Below are 22,439 nucleotides of genomic sequence, written 5' to 3'. Positions count from 1 at the left end.
TGTACATTTTCTTAAATACAACAAAATGTCATTTAAAATGAATGAGTGCAGCCAGAATACTGCTAAGGTCACCCCACATTAGTCAGTCAGCCAAATCCTTTTTGGAAAATTGTTTGAAGATTTATAGCGGAAGTTTAAAAAAAGGTGTTTTTGTTTATTTTTTTGCATACTGGTGGCTCTTTAAAAAAACACAAATCAATGTACTAGGGTTCCTGTTTGAAACAAGAGATCTATCCACTTCAGTCAAATTCTCATACCATCTGCTGTCCTCACTGGCCCAGTTAATCTGTTTGACCTGTTGATTTGTGAAGTTTTTGTTTCAGTTGTATCATGCTGTGATGATGCCCTTTGAGACAATTTCTGTTTCTTTTGCCTTGGGGTGACCAAAACAGGACTTGTTTAGGGAGCCAGTTATTTAGCACCCTCAAAACATGGCAGATTGGAAATTGGGAAAGAAACTTCTGAATGCTGCTGTTGTCTTCAACTGAGCATAGAAGCAGAAATCTACCCTGTGAGACTGGGGAAAGAAAAAGGAACTAAGCATAAAACTATTTAAAAAGGGATACAAGCAATTTACAATGATTTACACAAAATTATCAGATCAGTGATAGGACATTTGTAAATATAAAAAAAATAGTTGAATTTGTGACCATTTAAGGATCTGTCTATGTACACTTTATGGGTTTTTTGAGATGATGATGACTCTGTATGTGTCTGAGTCAGGCTACAAACTATATTTTGATTCTGAGGTTAGTTTTCGCCACTTTGGACCTGAAAGGACACAAGGGTATTAATAGAGAGTGACACTCAAGAGCTGAACCATTGAAATGTTGTCACTGTAAATAAGCTATCTTCTATCAAGGAGCGTTGATTTGCCAGGTGGTGAAGTCACCATGGCCATGAAGCCACCTAATAGGGATGTTTGAACATTTAATGCAGGCTGATCAGAGAGTCACATGACAAAGGGTCTGAAGGGCTACAAAAGGGTGGATAAATGCCTATGGGGGGTGGGCAATTATTTTGGGCAGAAGGCCGCTTATTGAGTTTTGGCAAGCCATCAAGGGCCGCATAACAGGCAGCCCAGAACAGGTAAATATTAATTTTCTAATTTTGTTAGGGGCCCCATGGGCTGGTTAGAATGGCCTGGCAGGTTGCATCTGGCCCCTGGGCTGTATTTTGCCCACCCCTAGCCTAGGGCATTTTGCTCCTAGGCCATGTTGAATTGTGCAATCTGAGAGGGAACTTGTTGCATCAGGAGCTCAAAGAAGCAAAGGGAAAACCTGCCTTCTTGACTAGGGATGGATTCTAGGTTCATAATCTAGGGATCAGACTCTAGGGTCCAGAGGTGGGCAACAAAGATGATCAAGAGCTTGGAAGGAAAGTAATCTGAGGAGAGGCTGAAGGAGCTAGGCATGTTCAACCTGTGGAAAAGGCAGTCAAGAGGGGCATGATAGCTGTCTTCAAATGCTTGAAGGAATGCCATGAAGAAGAGGGAAAGAACTTTTTCTGTCTTGCTGCAGAGAGGATGATATGGAACTAATGGCTTGAAGTTGCAGCAAAGTGAGTTTAAATTGAATATCCAAAAAAACTTCTTCACCATTAGAACAGTGAAGCAGTGGAATAGACTGCCTAGGGAAGTTGTGGCCTTTCCATCACTGGAGGTGTTCAAGAAGAGGTTGGACAGCTTCTGGCCATGGATGATCTAGGCATAGCTATGCCTGTTTTCTACAATGGGTATTTCCCATGCTTCTGGGCTTTGCTGATTGCTTCCATGCCCCACCCTCTCCTTTTCTGCTATATATATCAGGGTGTTTTTTAGCCTTCCCAGAGGCATGGGGTGTTGGCTACAGCCAAGGCTGGGGATTTTGACTGGGATGTGCCAGTGCTCCTTCTGGGACCAAAGCTGGATATTTCTGACTAGAGTGCCCCTCCACTCAGGGTCAGAGCAATTGCCATATTTGGGGTCAGGAAGGAATTTTATCCCATGGTCAGACTGATATGGACTGTGGGGGTTTTTACCTTTCTCTTTAACAGGGGGCATGGCCGTCAACCTTTTGAGCTTATATTGATAGCATTTTATAGAAGCAGGATATTAGCTGTAATATTTCCCCTGCTTTATCTGTAGCAGGTTAGTGCTAGGTCTGTGTTGTGTCAGGGTTCATGGTAGTCTTCTGTAGAGTTTAGATTATGGTTGTATGGGATGGTTTGTATAGAGATGACCCTGCCTCAGGCAGGCGGTTGGGATAGACCTCTGAAGGTCCCTTCCAACCCTGCTTCTCTATGATTCTATGACTATTTCAAAGAATGGATGAACTGATTTGAAGAACAGTGTATTAAGGAAGTTTCTTGTGTTTAAAACCATTTGTAACCTCCCAGATTATATTGTTTAGGTAAAAGCAATGGTGTGATCATATACTCTGAAAAGCTTCTCCTTGTAGGACCGTGTATCATCTACATGGCACAATGTAGTGTAGAGGTTTCTGAAAGAGATTTGAAGACGTACCTTGAGTATTGATAAGAAGCAGATAATGAGCCCTAGTTAGAAGTAGGGTGTGTCAGCATATGCAGAGTGCTGTGCTAATGTGGCTTTCCTATTCTGGGAATTCACTTATCTGTAGAAGTGCCTTATGATGGATGTTTCCCCTCTGTGTATCTGTTTTGCCCATACGTATTATGCATCTGCAAAGGTCTAAATTATTATACTAGAAGACTCGGACTTGTGAGGTTTGGAAAAAGATTAAGTTCTGGTAATATCCTGAGGAGTCACGGCTATATCCTGAGAGCAGGCTGATGGACTGTGAACTTTAGCTCTCAGGATTGGGGTTGTTAGGTAGAGATTTTGGACCCCAGAAGTCTGGCTTTGCAATTGATAGGAAGAATCTAGGCTCAGATCCCAGAGCTTTAATACACTGATGGATCCAGGGTATGTGTCTATTGTTAGCATTCTGGAGAGAACCCAACAGGAGATGCTTGGCCAGGCATCATCACACCACTGCACAAACTTGGAGACATATCCTGGAAAAAGTTAGCCCCTCCAACTTGTAAGCAGTGTCTCTGGTTATATGGAGGTGTGTCTTTAGAAGGTGAGATTCAGAGGAATGAACTAATAAATAATGAATGCTAGCATAGCATTTCTGAAGAAGATCCATATCACTCCTAAGCCTTTAGAACTTTTTACCTGAGGCTACGACTATGAGGAAACAGGTGAGGCTAGAACTTTTAACCTGAGGATTAAAAGCGTGTGCAGATTTGTGTCCCATTACATTCATTTACAGTTTGAATTAAATAAGCGTACTCTTTTTATTCGTTTGGGGATGGACTTATTCCTATTTCATATCAACCTTCTTTGTTGTATGACTTTCTGGGTGTGACTACACATGCATTTGATTTGAGATCAGTTTACTTGTGAGTAAACTACTTATGAGTAAATGATCTTGGACAGGTATCTATGCCTACAGACCCATGGCTATGGCCTGGATCCCAGGATACGAGGATCTCTGTCAGCTGCTGTGAAAAGGGCATAGTATTTCAGGCACTCTCTGACTGACAATTGTGGTCAGAGGTGGAAAAACTGTGTCCACAAGGCCTTGACTTTTATGTGATAACTGTTATGCTCACGCTCCCACATCTGGCCTTACAGCCCTTATACACAGGGTGTTGGAATGCCCACCCATGTGAGCTGCTGCTGCACCTCCACCTTTCCCCAAAGTGCCATGAGGTCACCAGTCTCCTTCATGGGCCAGTTAGGGCATTGGGTGGTGAGTACTGCTGTGGGGGATGATGAGGCCATTGGGGCTTCTGCACTGGCTATCCAGGCCTCATCTCCGCACAGCTGTTCCTGTGCTTCCAGGCCTGGGCAGCTGCCTGCAGCACCTAGCACAGGGGCATGGTGCAGGACTGGCAGCTACGCAGCAAGGCAATGCCTCACAGCCCCTGAAGGCTCTGGGCAGGCTGCTGGGGGTGAGCTGTGGGCAGCTGGACCTGGACCCAATGGCCAGGAGCTGCCTGCAGCTGGGCCTGGGTGTTAGAAGCACTGGTAGGAACCTGGAGCAGCTTGAAGGCCTGGATGGCACAGGTCTGGCAGCCATGCAGCACTGCAGTGCCAGGCAGCAGTGCTGGGGTGCGGGCAGGCTAGTGCAGCTAGCTTGTGGGCTACTCAGGGGGACACAGGGGCCTAGAGTGGCCTTGGGCTGCCTGTATGTGCCTGTGACAGGGAACCCTAACCCTGTCATGAGGAAGAAGGTGTGCCCTTATAAGGCCAGAACCTTCTGGGCATGGAAGGCTGGTAAGGAAGGGGTTAATTGATGAACTGGGATGGCTAGTCAGCTGACTGGAAGAGGCAGGACTATAAAAACCCTGGGTTGAATAGTAGTGGCGGGGGGGTCAGCAGTTGAAGGGGAAGCAGTCCCCCCCGAGAGCTCCAGGAAAAAGCGAGGGCAGTGGTCCATGGCAGGAAGGGGGAAGCTATGGAAGCCCCTGCGAGATGACGACTCCATCCACAACCAGGACTGTAGCCAGCAGTGTGGAGCCGAGACTCGAGGAGAGTTCATGTAAGCTGACCCGCTGCGTTGATTGAGCATGTACAATTATTATTATTATTATTATTATTATTATTATTTTTGTGATTATTGAATAAGACTGGAGGTTTGGGAGAGGCTATTAGGGGATGGAGGAGGCCTCATTTTTGGGACCCTCTATGGAATGGGTACCCCAGTGCCAGTGAGGGTGCAGTTTCTGGGGCACAGACCCCAGTGCCAGTGAAGGTGCAGCTTTTGGGGGACATGAAGGTATTTGAAGGTATATTTTAAAAAGGCCAGGTGAGGACTGGAGCACCAGAGTACAGTTGAGTTTTGTCTTTTGTTTGGACTGACAGCGGTGGGGTGTGTTGCACCCTGGTTTTGAGCCGGTGGCCCACTAGTTATGGGTCTGGTTCCTGTGCCTCTGGGCTGGGGAGTGCTGGGCTTTATAAGGGAGCAGGAAAAGCTACAGCCTTGGAGTCAAATGCTGTTTAATGGGGTCAGATGGGGAGGTCTAGCCAGAGAAAACAGGGTCAAGCCATAATAGGCAAGACTGCAACATACCCAAAAATAATAGGCAGTCTCCCGCTCAAAAAAAAAAAAAATTCCATCAAGACATGGCAGGAGAGATTAGGTGGTACTGAAGAATTGCAGAGCAGGCCCCAAGGGCACCCTGTGTAAGGCATAGATAACCAGAAAGATGGCGCCAGGGAGGGCCTGTCACAGAGCTCCAGGGTTCAAAATACCTGCAGGAATTTATGGGCCTGAAGTTGGAGCAGGCATAGAGCTGGCCCAGCCTGGGGGCAGGAGAGGCTCCCAACCCACAGCCCTGAGGCTGGCCTTAGGCTGGTCCCCTAGTGGCAGGGTTGACTGGGAGCAAATTTGCTCCTGGTTGGTGTTTACACATGCATTACTGTGCAGTAACTACTTGCGAGTAACTTTGCTACTTGCATTTGCAGGTAGTGGATTTACTTGTGAGTAGTGTCATTTACTGTGCAGTAAGCATGTGCAAATGTAGATGCATGCTCTTACTGCACAGTAAACTATTGTACTGCGCAGTAAAGCATCTTGTGTAATTGCACAGTCTGTTAACCACAGTATGTGTGAGTAAGTAAGGTAATCTGAGTTCACCGTTGGGTCTTAAGGAAACCCCATGTATATTACACATGGCAACACTGGCAAAATACATTGATCATACATAGAACTCTTTGCAAAGTTGCAGTCTTTTGGGGGAGGAATATGAAGTACAGGTAAGTTCCTGTAACTGTATAAATAGGTTTAATATATTTATAGGTATTTTTTTCAAAATCCTATTTCTGTAAGAAATGAGTTAGATGCCAGCCTATGTACTGACAGACAAGCATTCACACCTCAGAACTACGAAAAAAATGTCTTTGGTACTGATTTTTTTTTTTTAAAGTTTCTTCATATTAATTCCAGTAGCAGGCATGACATTGTTTCCATGAAAACCAATTGTGTGGAACTTGAAAGCCTGTGTCAATTGGCATGTAGCTGCATAGGATAGTCTGTGAATCAGCACATAGCAAGGGAAGTTTACGAGATGGTTAAGAGTTCTGAATTTAAATGTTTTATATTTAAAACTTAAACCCATCTCATAGGCTTTCCAGAGCAGTAGGTACTTTGACCTTACAGTAGCTGCATGGGATCTTGGCTTGACTGGTATTAGTCAAGGCTGATCTAAACTACGCCACTTACAGAAAACTGTGTAACTTAGATTGATTCTGCCTAGGGCTTTTTGAATATCTGTACCTAGCCTATGGGTGCCTTTACAATTTTGACACTATGTCTTATACCAGAGGTCAGCATTCTATGGCCCATGAGAAGATTGGAGCTGAGCTGTGACACAGTCTATAGTTTATTAATGTGCTGATCTCATTGCATTCTAGCCTTTGTATCTGGCCAGAATACTGTATTCTGCATTTTAGCAGTGGCCATCTAATCCCCTTGCTGCTGGTTTCAGCAGAGGGCTGTTTCCCCCCACTCCCTCCTCACAGCAGCCTATGCTCACCAAGTTAGCTACTTTAACTTGTCTCTCACCATGCCCTTCAGAGGGGGCTGTGTGTGGGCGGGGTGGGGGCGGGAGTGGGCAGGGGAGGGGAAGTGTGAGAGATTATGTCCTCTTCATGTAGCATGAACAACTGGGGCACAGAGGATTGGTGACCCATGGTGCCACCCAGGTTGCAAGTGGTGGCCCATGGTTAGTAAAAAGTTGCCAACACCTGCTTTGTACAATACAGTATTTTAACCCCACCTTCACGTGACTTCTTTTTTCAGTGTTACCATTTTTTATAACAAGATACAGCAACTAAAATATTAGAGAATTTTTTGGTATCTTAATTTCCCAGTGTTTTGGGCTTTTTTTAAAGTTTACAGTTTAGACTCTCAAAATTACAAGGCTGCCTTCTTCCTATTGACCTTTCAAGCAGTGTTGTAAAATTGCCCTTTTCCCACAGGTTTTAAGTGCAATTGGACCATTGATACTTCACAAAGGAAAAATAGTCACGGGGTCATATGCACTTAATGACCTCCTCATGACTGAGATTTTTCTTTCATGTACAACTGTGTTTAGGGTCCTCAGATAAGAAGCGTCTTCTTTGTTGCAGACCTTTACACTCCAAATGATCGTTGTTCCTGGGATATGGGAAGTTCTCAAATTGGGTAGTTCACTCGTTTCTGTCGCGCCCCTAATTCCGGTGCACCCTTGACTTGTGAGCCTTCGTCGGCACGACCGGCTTGGCGCGAGGAGGGAGATTTATAACTGGACAGGTGGGTGATAACGGTGAGCAGGAGTCAGATGATTTAAACACAGCGTATTGGTTACACAGAAAGTTTATTTTATTTATGCTACTGATGTGATGCAGTGTAGGCAGAGGAGTTGATTTATTCAGTTACAGCATGCAGATATCATGTTACCTAGCATTTACAGGGTGGGTAATAGACTTGATTCCGAGTGATTCACATAAACCGTTGCAGTCTGCAGATTACCGAGAGCTCTTGATAAGAAAGATGGACGACAAAGATAAGACGGGCTGGCAAGCCGGGGATACGCTAGAAAGATATGTAGGCGGAGAGATAATATTTGTTGTTCACAATCTGTTCTTCTTGAGTGTATACGCAGTTCTCTGCTTTGGGCAGAAGTTCTTTCAAAGTTATACTTGGCAAAGGTGACCAATTACTATACGCCAGGCATGAATAATTAACGAGTTGGCACTTGTGCTGTCTTTGTTTGCTCAAATTTCAGAAAAAGGGGGGTTATTTTTACTTGGGTGGTACTGGTCCTGTTTGGTCACAGGATGGCGCGCATAGTATATTATTTAATTTTACAACTTCATTAAATTAGTTTCATTTTTATCTGGTCACCATGGGTACAGATATCTCTCGTGCTGAGTTGTTAAGGTCAGTTTCTTTCTTTTGTATGGGAGCTCAAGTAATTTGAAATGAGGCACAGACAGGGGGATAAATTACAATTGCAGAGTTTGTTGTGTTAGCCTCTGACCTTTTGCCGTCTGACCTTTTGCCATTGGCATCTGAAATCAAAGACTTTGATCTTTGACAGTTTCACCGGAAAAACAGCCCAGATTCAGAGAAGTATGGGGCTTTCCATCTTGACAACAAAAAAAAAAAGTTGACAACTTTAAAAATGTTCTGTACTGACTCTAGCTTATAGATTTTCAACCTCGGTAGAATCAAGACTTTCCTGGTTAGACCTAAGACAGCGCTCAGGAAACACCAGCTTTGAGCTATCACTCATGTTTTGGCTACAGAAGAATAACAGAAACTTTTGTTGCAAAGAGCTCAGAAAGACGACAACAGGTGTTTTTGACACTATGGATTCCTGTTTGGAATCACTGGCTGTGTTCAAATGAGCATGCATATTTGGTTCCCTGGGGACAGGTAGCGGCGCTGCTGCTTGTCCTTGGGTAATGCCTGTGCCATGTGTACTTTGGTGCACAGCAAGTTACTCCAGGTGGGGTACGGCAGCACTGGGCTGGCTCCATCAACCTTACCTGGGGTCCTGGGGGCCTCCTGGGGCTGCAGCAGTAGCAATTCTGCCATGTGGAGCCTGCCTGGCAGCCGGAGCAAGGCTCCAGGCCACCCAGCTCTGCTTTTGAGTGGTGTGTGCTGCCTGTGCATGTGCTACTCCAGTTTTTTTTCTGTGGGTTTTTTTCACCCCTAGGTCCCCAGGGGTCAAAATAACCCGTGGAAAAAATAAGCAGCACAGTGTATGCATGGGTAGCGTGGAGAATATCTAAATGTGTGGTATGTGGTGCCACAGACTTGTTTGCAGCGCCACATACCACATGGCCACACTTGTCCGGATGTGGCCACTGGGTTTATCTGGTGAACCAAGTGCAGGTGCTTGCACATCTAACAGTGCTAACATTGTGTGGCACCCTTAAAAGACTCTTCAAGCACCCTAGGGTGCTGTGGAACCTTGGTTGAGAATTCCTGTCCTAGTTACACTGCTAACCAGCTACTGTATTGCTGCACACTGCTACATGCACAGTTGTGGTCTGATACACCATATTTATCAGTAGTAAAGCCAGTTTGCTTCTGAGGGTCCTTATAAAGCACTACTAATACCATTTCAAAACTATTCACCTTTTCATATTGATCATGAAAAGAGCACAGTTGCATTTCAATGGGATGTTTAGGTTGTTTTAGTACATATTTGGGAATGAAAGCACTTACCCTATGCCAGATTCTACTTGAGTTAATAAACTGTTGTTGAAAAGCATTGCATCATGGGCACCTATAATTAACATGTACCACAGTTTGCCTTTTTAGGTGGCAGTCAAACTGAATTAAATTTTGCCTTGCACAAGCACACTATATACCTCAATGACTCCCCTCTTCCCCCTCAGCAGGGGGAAGGTATCTGAAATTCGATATTACTTGGGTGCTGTGAAGTGATTATACAAAAAGACATCCAGCAGCTTCCATGGATCCTTAGTTTCTACTACTGATAAACATGAAAAGATTCTGTGGAACTGGTTGGAAACTGTAAAGGAATAAGCAGTTTAGAAAAAATGGGTGCCTAAAGCTAAGCCCTTATGCCCATATACGGGCACTTAAGTGATCCAACTTTAAAAGGTGCTTTCATGTCTTAGCAGCTGTTAAATGTGTCACACTTATCAAAACTTTAGGCCAGTGATTCTCAGCCAATGCTACAGCACCTAGAGTGCCATTAGATCCTTTTAAGGGTATATGACATATGGTTTGGTGTACTTCTGAGAGAAACTCCTGGGGCACTCTCACACTTTTGGGGGCATCTTTTAGCTCCAAACCCCTCTGCCTTCTGCTGTTTGACCACTGAGCACAGACTGAGATATTGCAAAGGTTATCTCCCTGGTCTATGACACCTAAACTATACCTGTCTCACCCAGGCCTTGCCAGGTCTTAGCAGAGGGGATTCTACCAAGCTGGAAGAATCACAGCCTTGTCTGCTCATGCTCTCAGAAAAGAGGCCTGCCTTTATGGTCAGGTCAAGTGCTCTGGAATTGCAGTTTTTGCTGAAAATAAGTCAGTTATAAAAGATGACAAAGATTTCTTATGAAAACAAGAGCAAGCATAAGAAAGCAGTAGCCATATGTTGAGATACAAGAGATATAAGAATAAACAAACAAAAGAAATTATCAGAACAATAAACTGTTCCTATTCTACATCTTAAATTCAAGAATGTAGCTTCTATTTGGCTCAATAGATTAGAGGGCAGCCTTTGCATCTGACCTTTCTGTCAGGACCTCCTGCAATTTTGCCTGCCAGCCTGCTTTATTTAGTATGCTGGCTGAGGCCCATAGTCTTCTCTGTACCCAGGAAGACTAGAGATTCGTTCTTTCTGTCTTTCTTTATTTAAATTTTCTGTATTGCAAGCCAAATTAGCCAAATCAAATTCCAAATCTGCAAGGCAGTCCAGAACCATAAGTGGCCCTACTACTGGCAAACATCCTCCACCCCCATCTGGGGCTTCAGATGTTTCCAAATCCTTTGGCAGGCATCCTACTTGCAGGCCCAAGCCTGGAGGCTTGGGGTTTGGATGCCTCCAAGTTTTGCTTGCTCTAGCCATATGGCTGCAGGAGCAACCTAGGGAGGAGTCTCCCCTTTCCATAAAGTGTGCAAAAAGCCAAGACCTTTCCACTTCAGCAGCTAAGTGGGAAGTACATTACCTTGGCAGGTATTATCTTTGTGCCAGGAGAGTGGTCTTCCCTGAGTGTGACTAGGAAGACCACCTCAGTGGTCACAGTGTTTCCCTTGCCAGGTAAGTGTGGCAGAAGGCCACCTCTGTTTTTCCCCAAAAACTCTGCTCTGTGACAATTTGGTTAGGATGGGACCAGCAGAGGATATACACCTTACCCTATCTCTTTAGGTAAACTGAGCTGGCTACATTCCTGAGGGAGGGGGGGAAACCTGCTCCCTCTGCCTACGTGACTGGCATCACATACCTGGGTGAGGGGCTTGCTCCCTGGGGAGCTAGGAACTGCCAGTCTGCCCAGCAACTAGCGATGCATTTCAAATTGGTTGGCTGACAGCCAACAGGTGCTGGCCTCCATTGGACCAGGTAAATGAGGTCACAAGGGCCATATAAGTTAAGGACTACCCAGGAGGAAGGGGCAGCATCCATGAGGAAGACTCAGAGAGAGAGAGAGAGAAGAGCTGGACCATCTGAAACTTGCTCTCTCTCTCAAAACTCATAATCAAGGAACTGCCTGCCTCCAGAGGGAATCTCCAACTGCCTCAGGATGATACTTGTGAGTAAGCTACCTGAGATCTAACTAGATATATAGCCTGCAGTAACCAAAAAGATGTATAATCAAAGGCTACCTAGCCATGGGAGTTTGCTCTATGGGATTTCTCTGATTATTGCTCTACCCTGTACCCTAGTCCAACCCTACCCCTTGTAACCAATAAAGTTCTTCTTTGTACCTAGTGTGGGAGACTTATTTGGAGTGGATCTAGATTATGCCTTAGGGTCCCCAGGTTTGGCTGACTAAGGGAGATCACTACTTGTGCTTCTGACTGAGGGAAGCATCCCAAGTTCTTGAAGTGAATCAAGTACCCTTGAAGGCTACTAGGCCTGTGTTTCCCATGGTGCGCAGAGCCAGAATCAAGCCCAGCCCTGGATGGTGGCAGTGTTACCCCCAGGCTAGTGGGTATGTTCCAGGAAGGGGGTCAGCCAGATGTGAGGCACCCCCAGGGAGGCACTTGGAGCCTGGAAGGTGGTTGGGTGTAGTGAGGTGGGTGGCTCAATGCAGGAGCGCCCCCTACTGGCCCACCACAGTAAGCATAGGCACAAAAACCTTCCTCTGGAGGGAAAGCTTTAAATATAGTTTCTTATCACCCACTGGATTTTTCAGGGAGCCCCCACTATGCACCCCCAAAGGGTGAATGTGTTTACCTGAGCAGAAGTCTTTCCTGATTTAATTAAGATGAGAAGAATATTTGCATCCTTTCAGACATGAAAATTGCTAATCCAATATCCTAATAATACTGTAGTTTTCCACTCTGAGAAATATCCTTTCATAGATTTTCATAGACATTAGGGCTGGAAAGGACCTTGGAAGATCATCAAGTCCAGCCCCCTGCCCCAGGGGCAGGACGTCAGCTGGGGTCAAAGGATCCGAGCAGGATAAATGTCCAAATGTCTCTTAAAGGAGTCCAGGGTAGGTGTCTCTACTACCTCTGGAGTCAGTCTGTTCCAGGCCTTGGGGGCTTGGACAGTAAAGAAATTCTTCCTTATGTCCAGTCTGAAATGGTCTTGGAGGAATTTGTGACCATTTGATCTTGTCATCCCATGGGACACTCTGGTGAACAGGCATTCCCTCAGATCCTGATGTACACCCCTTATATACTTATAGGCAGCCACCAGGTCCCCTCTGAGCCTGTGCTTTTCCAGGCTAAAGAGTCCCATAGCTCTCATCATAAGGCCTGTTCTCCTGCCCTCTGATCATGTGTGTGGTTCTCCTCTGGAGTCTCTCAAGCTTCTCCACATCTTTTTAAAATTGTGGAGTCCAGAATTGGAAGTAGTACTTCAGCTGTGGCCTCACCAAGGCTGAGTATAACAGGAGGATGACATCCTAGGATTTGCTGGAGAAGCATCTCTGCATGCAAGACAGAGTTTTTCTCACTTCACCAGCTGTGACATTGCACTGGTGGCTCATTATTCATCTTGTGATCAATCATGACCCCCAAGACCCTTTCAGCTGTGTTGCTAGCAAGCATAGCACTGCCGAGCCTATAAGTGCACTGTGGGTTTTTTCCCCCAGATGGAGCACCTTGTATTTTTTTTTAGTGTTGAGTGCCATCAGGTTTTTGTCTGCCATTTGTGAGCCTGTCAAGGTCATCCTGGATCATCATCCAATGCTCAGGTGTGGACGCTTAACCCCAAAGTTTGGTGTCATAGGCAAACTTGTCCAGTCTGCTTCTGATATCAATGTCTACATCATTAATAAAGGTGTTAAAGAGTATAGGGCCAAGGATGGAGTCTTGGGGGACCCCACTGGTCATGGTGCAAAATGATGATTTACTTCTGTCTATTACCACTCCTCTGGGTCCAACCTCAGAGCTAATTCCCCAGCCATCAGAATGTGATGTAGACGAGGCTACAGTTGGCCATTTTTTCCGTGAGATGATCCTGGGACACCAGATCAAAGGCTTTTTAAAAATCAAGATATATGATGTCAATCTCTTTTCCCTTGTCCACATGATAGGTCATCTGGTTGTAGAAGGAGATGAAATTGGTCAGGCAAGACCTACCTGCAACAATCGAGGCTGGTTATCCCCCAGGATGTTGCCATCAGCCAGTTTGTCAAGAATGGTCTCTTTGATAATTTTTTCCAAGATCTTCCCCAGGATAGAGGTCAGGCTGATAAGCCTGTAGTTCCCTGGATCTACTTTCCTCCTTTTCTTGAAGATAGTCATCACATTGGTCTTCTTCCAATCATCGGGCACTTCACCTGAGTGCCATGAGTTCTCAAAGATCTATGCCAGTGGCTGAGCTATGATGCCTGCCAGCTCCTTAAGTACCCTGGGGTGTAACCTGTCTGGGCCAGCTGACTTGAAAGTGTCCAGCCTCTCAAGGTGTTCCTTCACATGGGCTACATTGATGAAATGTAACAATTCTCTCTCACCCTGGGTGTCCTGTACCATATTGAGCAGAGCCATCCCTTGGGACTGGTGAAAAAAACTGACACAAAATACCCATTAATCAGGTTGGCATTTTCCTGCGTGTTGGTTGCCAGTTGTCCTATATGGTTTAGCAGGGGTCCAGTGTTACCCTTGCTTTTCCTCCAGCACCCCACATATCTAAAAAAGGACTTTTTATTGTCTTTGTATGTGTAGCCAGTTGGAGTTCAGTCTCAGCCTTGGCTTTCCTTGGTTTGCTCCCTACAGGTCTGGACCAGTGCCGAATACTCCTCCTTTGAGGTGGTTCCGGTCTTCCATCCTTTATAGGTCTTTCTTTTTAGGCACAGGAGGTCCACAAGTTCCCTGCAGAGCCAAGGGGACTGCTGTGCCCTTTTGCTGCCTTTCCTCCGAGATGGGATAGACATTGCTTGTTCTTTCAAGATTGCTCCCTTGAGGAGCAGCCACTCATCCTGAGCCCCCTCCCCTTTGGGTAATGGTCCCTTAGGGCCTCCCCAATAAGTCTCCTGAGGTTGTCAAGGTCAGCTTTCCTGAAGTCGAGGACTTCTGCATTGCTGACTGACTTGCCAGCTTTTTGGTGAATAGTGAAGGTGATCAGCTTATGGTCACTGTTTCCCAGATTCCCTTTGATCATTAGGTTGCTGATTAGATGATCCCCTACTGCCAGTACCAGGTCAAGCAGTGCTTTGCCTCTTGTCGGTCCATAGACTTCTTGAGTCAGATACAGCTCGGCCACGCACATGAGGAGTTTTGTGACCATTTGGATTTGGCTGAGTGCTCTTCCCACAAGATGTCTGGGTTGAAGTCTCCCATGATAACCGTGCACTGGGAGCATGCAGCCTCAGCCAGTTCCTTGGTGAATTCCTGGTCAAGCTCTTGATCCTGATTAGGAGGTCTGTAGTAGACTCTTACCATTGTGTCCCCTGTGCCATGTATATCTCCAGTCATCCACCCTGGATGCCAGTGTCACCCTTGCCCCTTTTGTCTACATGATCTCTTGTGTACAAGTTATAGCCATCTATACCTGTGGCCCAGTCATAGGTGGAGTCCCACCAGGTCTCCGTTATCCCTATGAGATCATAGTCATTCTTATTTAGCAGAGGACCAGTTTCTCCTGTTTGTTCCCCAAGCTCCTGGCATTGGTATACAGGCACGTAAGTGTTCCATTGGAGGCCCTAGTCTTCACTACACATCGCTCCAGGACTGTGGTAGGGCTTTATTCCCTTGAGTGCCTTAGCCTGCTGGATTCACAAAAGTTGCCCAGCAGCCTTGCTGTGGTGGTAGGCCCCACATTCCCTGGTGGGCTTAGTTTTAAGCCCGGTTGAGCAGGTCAGCCAGTCTGGCTGGGAAGATCTTTGCTGGAATTCTGCTGAACTGACTGCTCCCTCTTGCTGAGGAAATCCTTCCTCCACAATAGCCAGGTGTTATTCTTACAGCCCCTTCCTTTTAAAAATGTAAATTCATCATGGTCTGGAAGGGGCCTGGTTCATTTGCCTCAAAGCAGGTCCACAAAGTGGAGGAGTAAACAACTCATGTGACATTGTAATTCTTAGCAATTACTATTCTTCAGCCATTTAAGCTTTAGGTTTATCCTAGATGGCAAAAAAAATCATTGGTTATTGCTTGAAAATCACTATCATATTGTGCAATCCTGGCCCTTTTTAATATGCATACAAACATAAGGACAATAAGGCTAAGTACAGCTTGATGTTGCCTATATATTAGGAGCCTATATATACCTATATTATGTGTAGGTATATATTATATTATATGTAGTGGAGCCTCTGCATAGGATGGAGGCAGTCATCTAGTCATGAAGGAGTTTTAGGATGGTGATATATTTTTCCTGGGCAGCTGAACTTTGATAACAACTTTCACAAAGCCTCATGATTGACAGAGTAGAAGGCTTTGGTCAAATCAGTAAAGGCCATGTACAGTTCCTGATGTTCTCACATTTTTCCTGGATCTACCAGGCTGTAAAAATCATGTCTGTGATGCCTCTTAATGAACTGAAGCCACACTGAGACTTGGGAAGGATTTCCTCAGCAAGAAGGAACAGTCAGTTCATCAGAGTTCTATCAAGAATCTTCCCAGCGATGGAGAGGAGGGCAATACATCTATAGTTTCCTGTCAGACTTATCTTCCTTTTAAAAAATGGTGACAATATGGTGAAAACTGGCATCAATCAGGGCTGTGTGAGTGGACCACTTTTTGTTTTCCATCTTTCTTGTGATCAACAAGATGCTTATCTATGATCAGCTGCCACAGGGCATTGGCATTTGAGTACAGGATGGTTTGGAACCTCTCCAATCTCTCCCACTTCCATGCCAAAACCAAAGTTACTTTGGCCTTGATTGTAGAACTTCAGTATGCTGACGACTGTGCTGTCATTGCATATACAGAGGAGGAACTACAAATGGCACTCAACTGCTTCCCTCTAGTGTGTCAGTGCTTGGGACTGACCCTTAACATCAGAAAAACAAAGGTGTTTCACCAGCCTGCTCTGGGCCAATCAACTCCCCCAGCAAAGATCTTCATTAATGGACAGGAGCTACAGTACATTGAACACTCTGTATACCTTGGTGACCATGTCTCAGAGAAGACCAACATCAACAAGGATATCCATTATGGAACCTGATGTGCCAGCTCTGCCGCTGGAAGTCTGAATCATTGTGTGTTCAATGATCACAAGCTCCTCCATGACTGTTTCAGGCTGGACATAAGGAAGAACATCTTTACTGTCCGAGCCCCCAAGGTCTGGAATAGACTGCTGCTGGAGGTGGTTCAAGCACCTACTTTGAATGCTTTCAAGAGAAATGTGGATGTTTATCCTGTTGGGATCCTATGATCCCTGCTGACTTCCTGCCCCTGGGGCAGGGGGCTGGACTACAAGATCTTCTGAGGTCCCTTCCAGCCCTAATGTCAATAAATCTATGTAATGTCTATGAAATCACAACATCAAGGACTTGAACAAAGCTCCTACTATATAGGATTTTTATATAGTAATCCCAAGTCTTCTGAAGCACGTGTATAAATGCCCACAGGGGAGTGGGGTGGGGGTGCACCTTAATTAGAGTGAGAGATGCTCTAATTAAAGCACCTGGAGCATCATGTGTATCAGCATCCCCATGCTGAAAAATGGTGCTGGGGGCGCTCTAACTAAAGCTTGCTGAATGAGCTTTAGTTAAAGTGTGCCTGCCACCATTTTTTTAGTGCATGGACACTGATACATGTGACACTGGAGTCTTCTGGAGCACGGTAATTACCACACTCCAGCAGACTTGATTAATCGAGTCTGCTCCAATGTGCTGTAATTATTGTGTATTGGAGTAGCCTTGTTGCATGTATCTAGGCCTCCAAAGGCTGTGAAGTTTGGGTGACCTACAGGCACTGCCTGAAAAGCCTGGAATGCCATCACCAGCACTACCTCTGGAAGATCTTTGGCATAAAGTGGGAGGGTCCTCGCTGATGCTAATACCACCAGTACGGGAGCATTGATTATTCAGCATCAGCTGCAGTGGACAGGGTATTGTGTGCATACTTAATGCACATTTGCAAAAACAATTGATATACTCCCAACTCAGCCAAGGAGAAAGGACATGCAGGAGCCAAAGGAAATGCTTCAAGGACACTCACAAAGTGAATATTAAGATGTGGCACAGACAGCACAAACTGGGAAAAACTAGCCTGGGACAGGGCTACATGGCAATGCCTTGTGAGTGAAGGTGTATCTTATATTGAGGAAAACTTTCTCATCCTGGAGGCAGAAAAATGACAGGAATGGAAGGAAAGGAAACAAGACCTGAGAAATTCATGGTCCAACCTTCCCTTTAACCACCACCTATGGAATTTGCCAGAGAATCTGCAGCTCTAGGATTGGCCTCCTTAGCCATCAGTGGGCTCATTTACAACTCTTTACTTGACCCATGAGAATTATAATCCTTGACAGTGAGGACTCGCAGATGACCTATATGCAGACACTATGCATGCCATATCAAGAAAACATGCATGACAACCCACAAACCCTACCCCCCAGACCATAGTAGGGCTTGTGACAGAGTATCATGTGCAATATTAGCAGTGACGGGTGTGCAAACACCTACATATGATTCCTGAGATAAACCCAGACATTCTGACCTGTTGTGGTCTTTCTAAGTTTTCTTTGCAACATAAAAATTGCTCTGCAGCGAGCTGACATTTTCTGAGACGTCTCGAGTCTACTGAGAAGTGCTTTCAGTCTCCTGAGTTTGGGACCCACTGTTTAAGGCTTTTAGCAGACATAAAAGCTACAAAGAATTGGTGCCCATCCTTTTTGTCTAAAGCTGTACCTCCATTCCCAACCTATCAATGTCTAACATACAACTAATAACCAAAAATTGCAGTATTCATGGCTAAAAAGTTACTATTTAAAAAGTCCTACATTCATGACATCATTGGCACACAACAGCTGTTCTTGGAGATTTGATATCAGATCATTCCTGTCCTTCCTGCACTCAATAAAGAATACGAAGCTGTTTTTGTTTTATTTCATACCACACTTGTCATCTGACAACTTTGAGACCTTGAACATCTAAGGACAGTCTTGTTTTGAAATGCTTGAGTGTTCATTCTGTTGCATTTCATAGTTGTCATATGATTTTTTTGCAAGTTTTGTGATAATTGATGTTTTACTTCAAGCACTTGGAAACAGGAGCTTACATGAAAACCTGGTTTCATTTTAAAGAAAAGTAATTTTCTCGTCCTTGTTGTTGGGAAGAAAGGGGCAAAAGTGTGACATGTAACCCCAAAGGTTCAAAAATCAAAAGACAGGCATCAACAGGCTAACACTTTTTAAGACAACTTCATGACTTTTGGGTGCCTGGCTCATACTTTTAGTGTTTGTTGCTGTCACTACTGATTATTTGGAGATCTGTGCCACACATTTGCCCAAATTCCCTTTAAAATACAACCTTCATTTTTAATTCTTGTTTATCCCTCCTATCATGTGAAAGTAAAAAATTTGCTTGGACTTAGTGAAGGAGTGGACCTAGGTTTGGCTCATCTGGTTCTGCTCTTCCCTGACAATCTCACTAGCTGCTTCTAGTTTCTTTGAAATATTATAAAAATACTGTTTTCTGTTCATGAAAAAGAGTGGCCATCCTGTTGGTACATAATGCTGCAGAGTAATATGTGGATTCTCTAAAAGAATTCCATTAACAAAAATGGAAAAATAATGCTGTAGAGTAGCAAGATCCAGTTGATGACATCTGTGATGTGTAAATCACACTATGTGGCAATAGCAGTGGCTGGTTGCTGAGCAGTATTGGTTTTCTTAGCATTATCCTTAAAAGAAAATATATGCTAAGAGGCCTTGAATAGCTGGGTCCAATTAGAGATGGTTAAATATCCAAAAAGTAGATTAATCAAGTGCAATATTTGTATGTGTTCATAGATTTATAGCTATTAAACCAAGAAAGGGCTATTGGATTATCTAGTATGATCTCCTGGTAATCATTGCCCATTTCATTTCTTCCGGTTATCTCTTGATTTAGGGTGCTTGACTGGGGTGTTTTTTTCTGAAAAGCTTCCAGTCTTGATTTGAGGACATGGAAAGATAAAGAATTGATCACTTTCATGGTAGTTTGTCTCATGATTAAACACCCCTGGTTGGTTAAAATTTTATGCTTAATTTATAATTTGAATTTATTTGGCTTCCACTTTCAGCCAATGGTTCTCTCTGCTAAATAAAAGACTCCTTTTAGCATCTGGTGTTCTCTAGCTCGTTTTTTTTTGGATGAACTAAAGAGAATGTTCTCTTTCATCCTTTTATAGTTTTCTTATCAATCCTTTAAAAATGTATAGTCTGGAACATGTAAAATAACCTCCCATTTTTTACATACAACTTCCCCATTTATAAATTAGACCAGATTAGCTCTTTTTGCGACAGCATCACATAGGGGTTTTAGTAGACAAACTCCCCAAATTACCCCTTTCTTGGATACAGTCTTTCATTTTTATAGAAATGGTCTGCATTCTTTATTTTTAGAAGAATGTCCTTGCATTTGGCTGTACTAAGCATATTATGTTTGAATGACCCCAATTTACCAAGCAATCCAGGTTTCCCGGTATGACTGCCCTGTCTTTACTGCTTACTGTTCTGCTAATCTTTGTGTCATTCATAACACTTATCAGTGAATTCGTGTTGTTTCATTAACAAACCCCCAAATTTATAACTAACTCCCATGGGCCCCAAGCTGAAACAAGTTCATTTGATGTTTATTCTCCACTGATAACTGCTTTCTGGATATGGGCTAAGAACCAGCTAACTGACATTTAACATTTATATATTTTTTTAACTTTTTAATTAATGCCATGCAGTACTAAGTTACCAAGTCATACAAATGCACTTGCCTCTACCAAATGTATAAACTAATCAAAAAGTGAACTTGGGTCTGATTTAAAAAAAAAAAGGACTTTAAGTCTATTGTTCCTGGTATTACTGGCACTTATTTCTCCAACCTTAAGTTATTTGTTAATTGAGTTCTGTATCAGCTTTTATTTCCCATTGGTGTCAGGTTAAATGGCCTGTATTTAACCAGGACTCCCTGTTACTCATTTTGGAATATGAGCAAAACATTAACACTTCTCTGTTGTAGACATTTCCCCAGTGTTCCAAGTTGTATTATGAATTGATAACAGCAGGCCAAAGAAAGTCTTGGCCAACTCTTGATGCTCATGGGTGAGAGTTATTCAGGCCAGTTGACTTAAAGAATGTGTATCCTTAATGAAGCTGTTTAACATTATGTGGGGTTTATTAATGGACTGAAAATACTACGTCTTTGTCCTGTGGTCACTCCACTTCTTTCCAAATACAGAAGAAGAATGTCTTCGAATGTTTTGCCTGTTTGCATCATTAAGAACAAAATCTCATCTCCATTTAGTTATGGGTTTGTACCTTTATGAATATTTCTTTTGTTCCTAATATATTTTTAAACAAACAAAAGGAAACAACATCCTTCTTACTCCACTGTCTTCAAATTCTCTTATGTATTTTCCATGACTCATGACTTCTGCTGAGGCTTTTTGTAATACATGAGCAGTGTTTGTAACACCTAGATACAAGACATCCATTTATAGATGTCAGACAGCTTCAAACAGTGCCCAAATCTACACCCACTGAAGACAGTGGCTGTCTAAATCCTACTCCACTTATCCCTGCTAAAATCCCTGAAAAACTGTAACACTTTAAAATCAGGGTAGACACTTTCCCTCCTTGCTGCTTTTTTGTAATTTAGATTCAAAGTTAAGATGACAGCATTTTACAAAAGTAGATTAATCAGGAACTAAAGCAGGGTAGAACAGGATTGTACATGCGTGCCTAAATCTATGTAGGTGACTAATAAGTACAGTAGGATCTGTCTCCATAGGTTGTGAAGTTACTTTCAGTTGAGTAAGTTTACCTACCTGCAGCACCAGGCTGAATTGATACATAGATACAGAATATCACGTTCCAGAGAAATGTCTTGAATTCGGTACTACAGAATTCTAAACACATCATTGCAGTGAGAGCTACCATACCAGTCTAATGGAAAAGTTGGTTAAAATCCTGTATTTCCCATTAGACTTACTTTGTATTTCAACATTAGTTAATCATCTGTTTAAAAAATACCAAGGGAAGAGGATTCTGTTTTTTCATTAAAATTGTACTGGTTGTTTTAAACTTGAAACTGCTTTAAAATTTATATGAGTTGCAAATACAAAAGAAATGAATGCATTTTTAAATATCAGTGAAGCAGATGGACAATACTGGAATAACAAGGAACACATTTCTAGTAATTATTTTCATTAAAAACATATTTACCTTGCTGCTGTTACATTCACCATCAAGTTTAACTGAATTACAAAAATGTAGCTGGTGGCAAACATTCTACAAATATGCTTCTACAAATATGTGCATTGAGATGTATAATCTTACATGCACAGACATCCACTGACAATAAAAATGGCATGAAATTACAGGGAATTGCTAATTCCTTTCTGTCTAATGGTAAAGTTGCATTTAATGATGGGAAATAAATAATAATTATTTTTTAAATTCTGGCTGAAGACTGTAAGAATTCTATTTCTGAATAAATAGCAGGATACCTTCATATCCAAATAGCTGTACAGCAAAAAGAAAAATTATACATTGGGTTTTAAATCTGTAAATCTATACCAAGTTAAAGGAAGAGGTCAGCAGTCCTCTCCCAGCATGCACAGCTCCCTTACCTCTGACCTGATCTTGGCCCCGCAAGCCTTCCCAAGAGAGGGCAGTGCCAGGGAGCTTGTTGGAGCTTCAGTTCGCCTGGACCAGACACCCCCTCGTTCTCAGCTCTGCCCTGGTATGTGCTGTTACATGCAGTGAGCATGCTAGTTCTCGGCTCTTCCCTGGTGTATGTTCTGTGACGGACAGTGAGCATGTTGGTTCTCAGCCTTTTGCTCTGGCTATTCCTCCACTCCCCCAGACCCCAGGGCCAGCACAACTCCCCCATCCCAGCCAACCCAACTCTTCCCCACCATGACCTCCAAGAACCAATTCAGTGAGATACACGCAGAATTTTAGTTCATTAATTTTTTTAATACTTTTTTTTCATTCCTTTCTCTTTACTCCTCCTCCCTAACCTCCACACCTCATTTCAAATAGTTTTTCAAGATTTCTGCCCTCCCACTCTCTGCACTGGCTGGGCTCCTGTTGTCTGTGGAGGGAGGGAAGACAGAGACCCCATGCCAGTTTCTCCACCT

This window comes from Crocodylus porosus, unplaced genomic scaffold, assembly GCF_001723895.1.
Source record: "Crocodylus porosus isolate Cpor-Errol unplaced genomic scaffold, CroPor_comp1, whole genome shotgun sequence".
Classification (NCBI taxonomy): Eukaryota; Metazoa; Chordata; order Crocodylia; family Crocodylidae; genus Crocodylus; species Crocodylus porosus.
The sequence above is the reverse complement of the archived record's forward strand: the minus strand, read 5'-3'. Positions refer to the sequence as shown.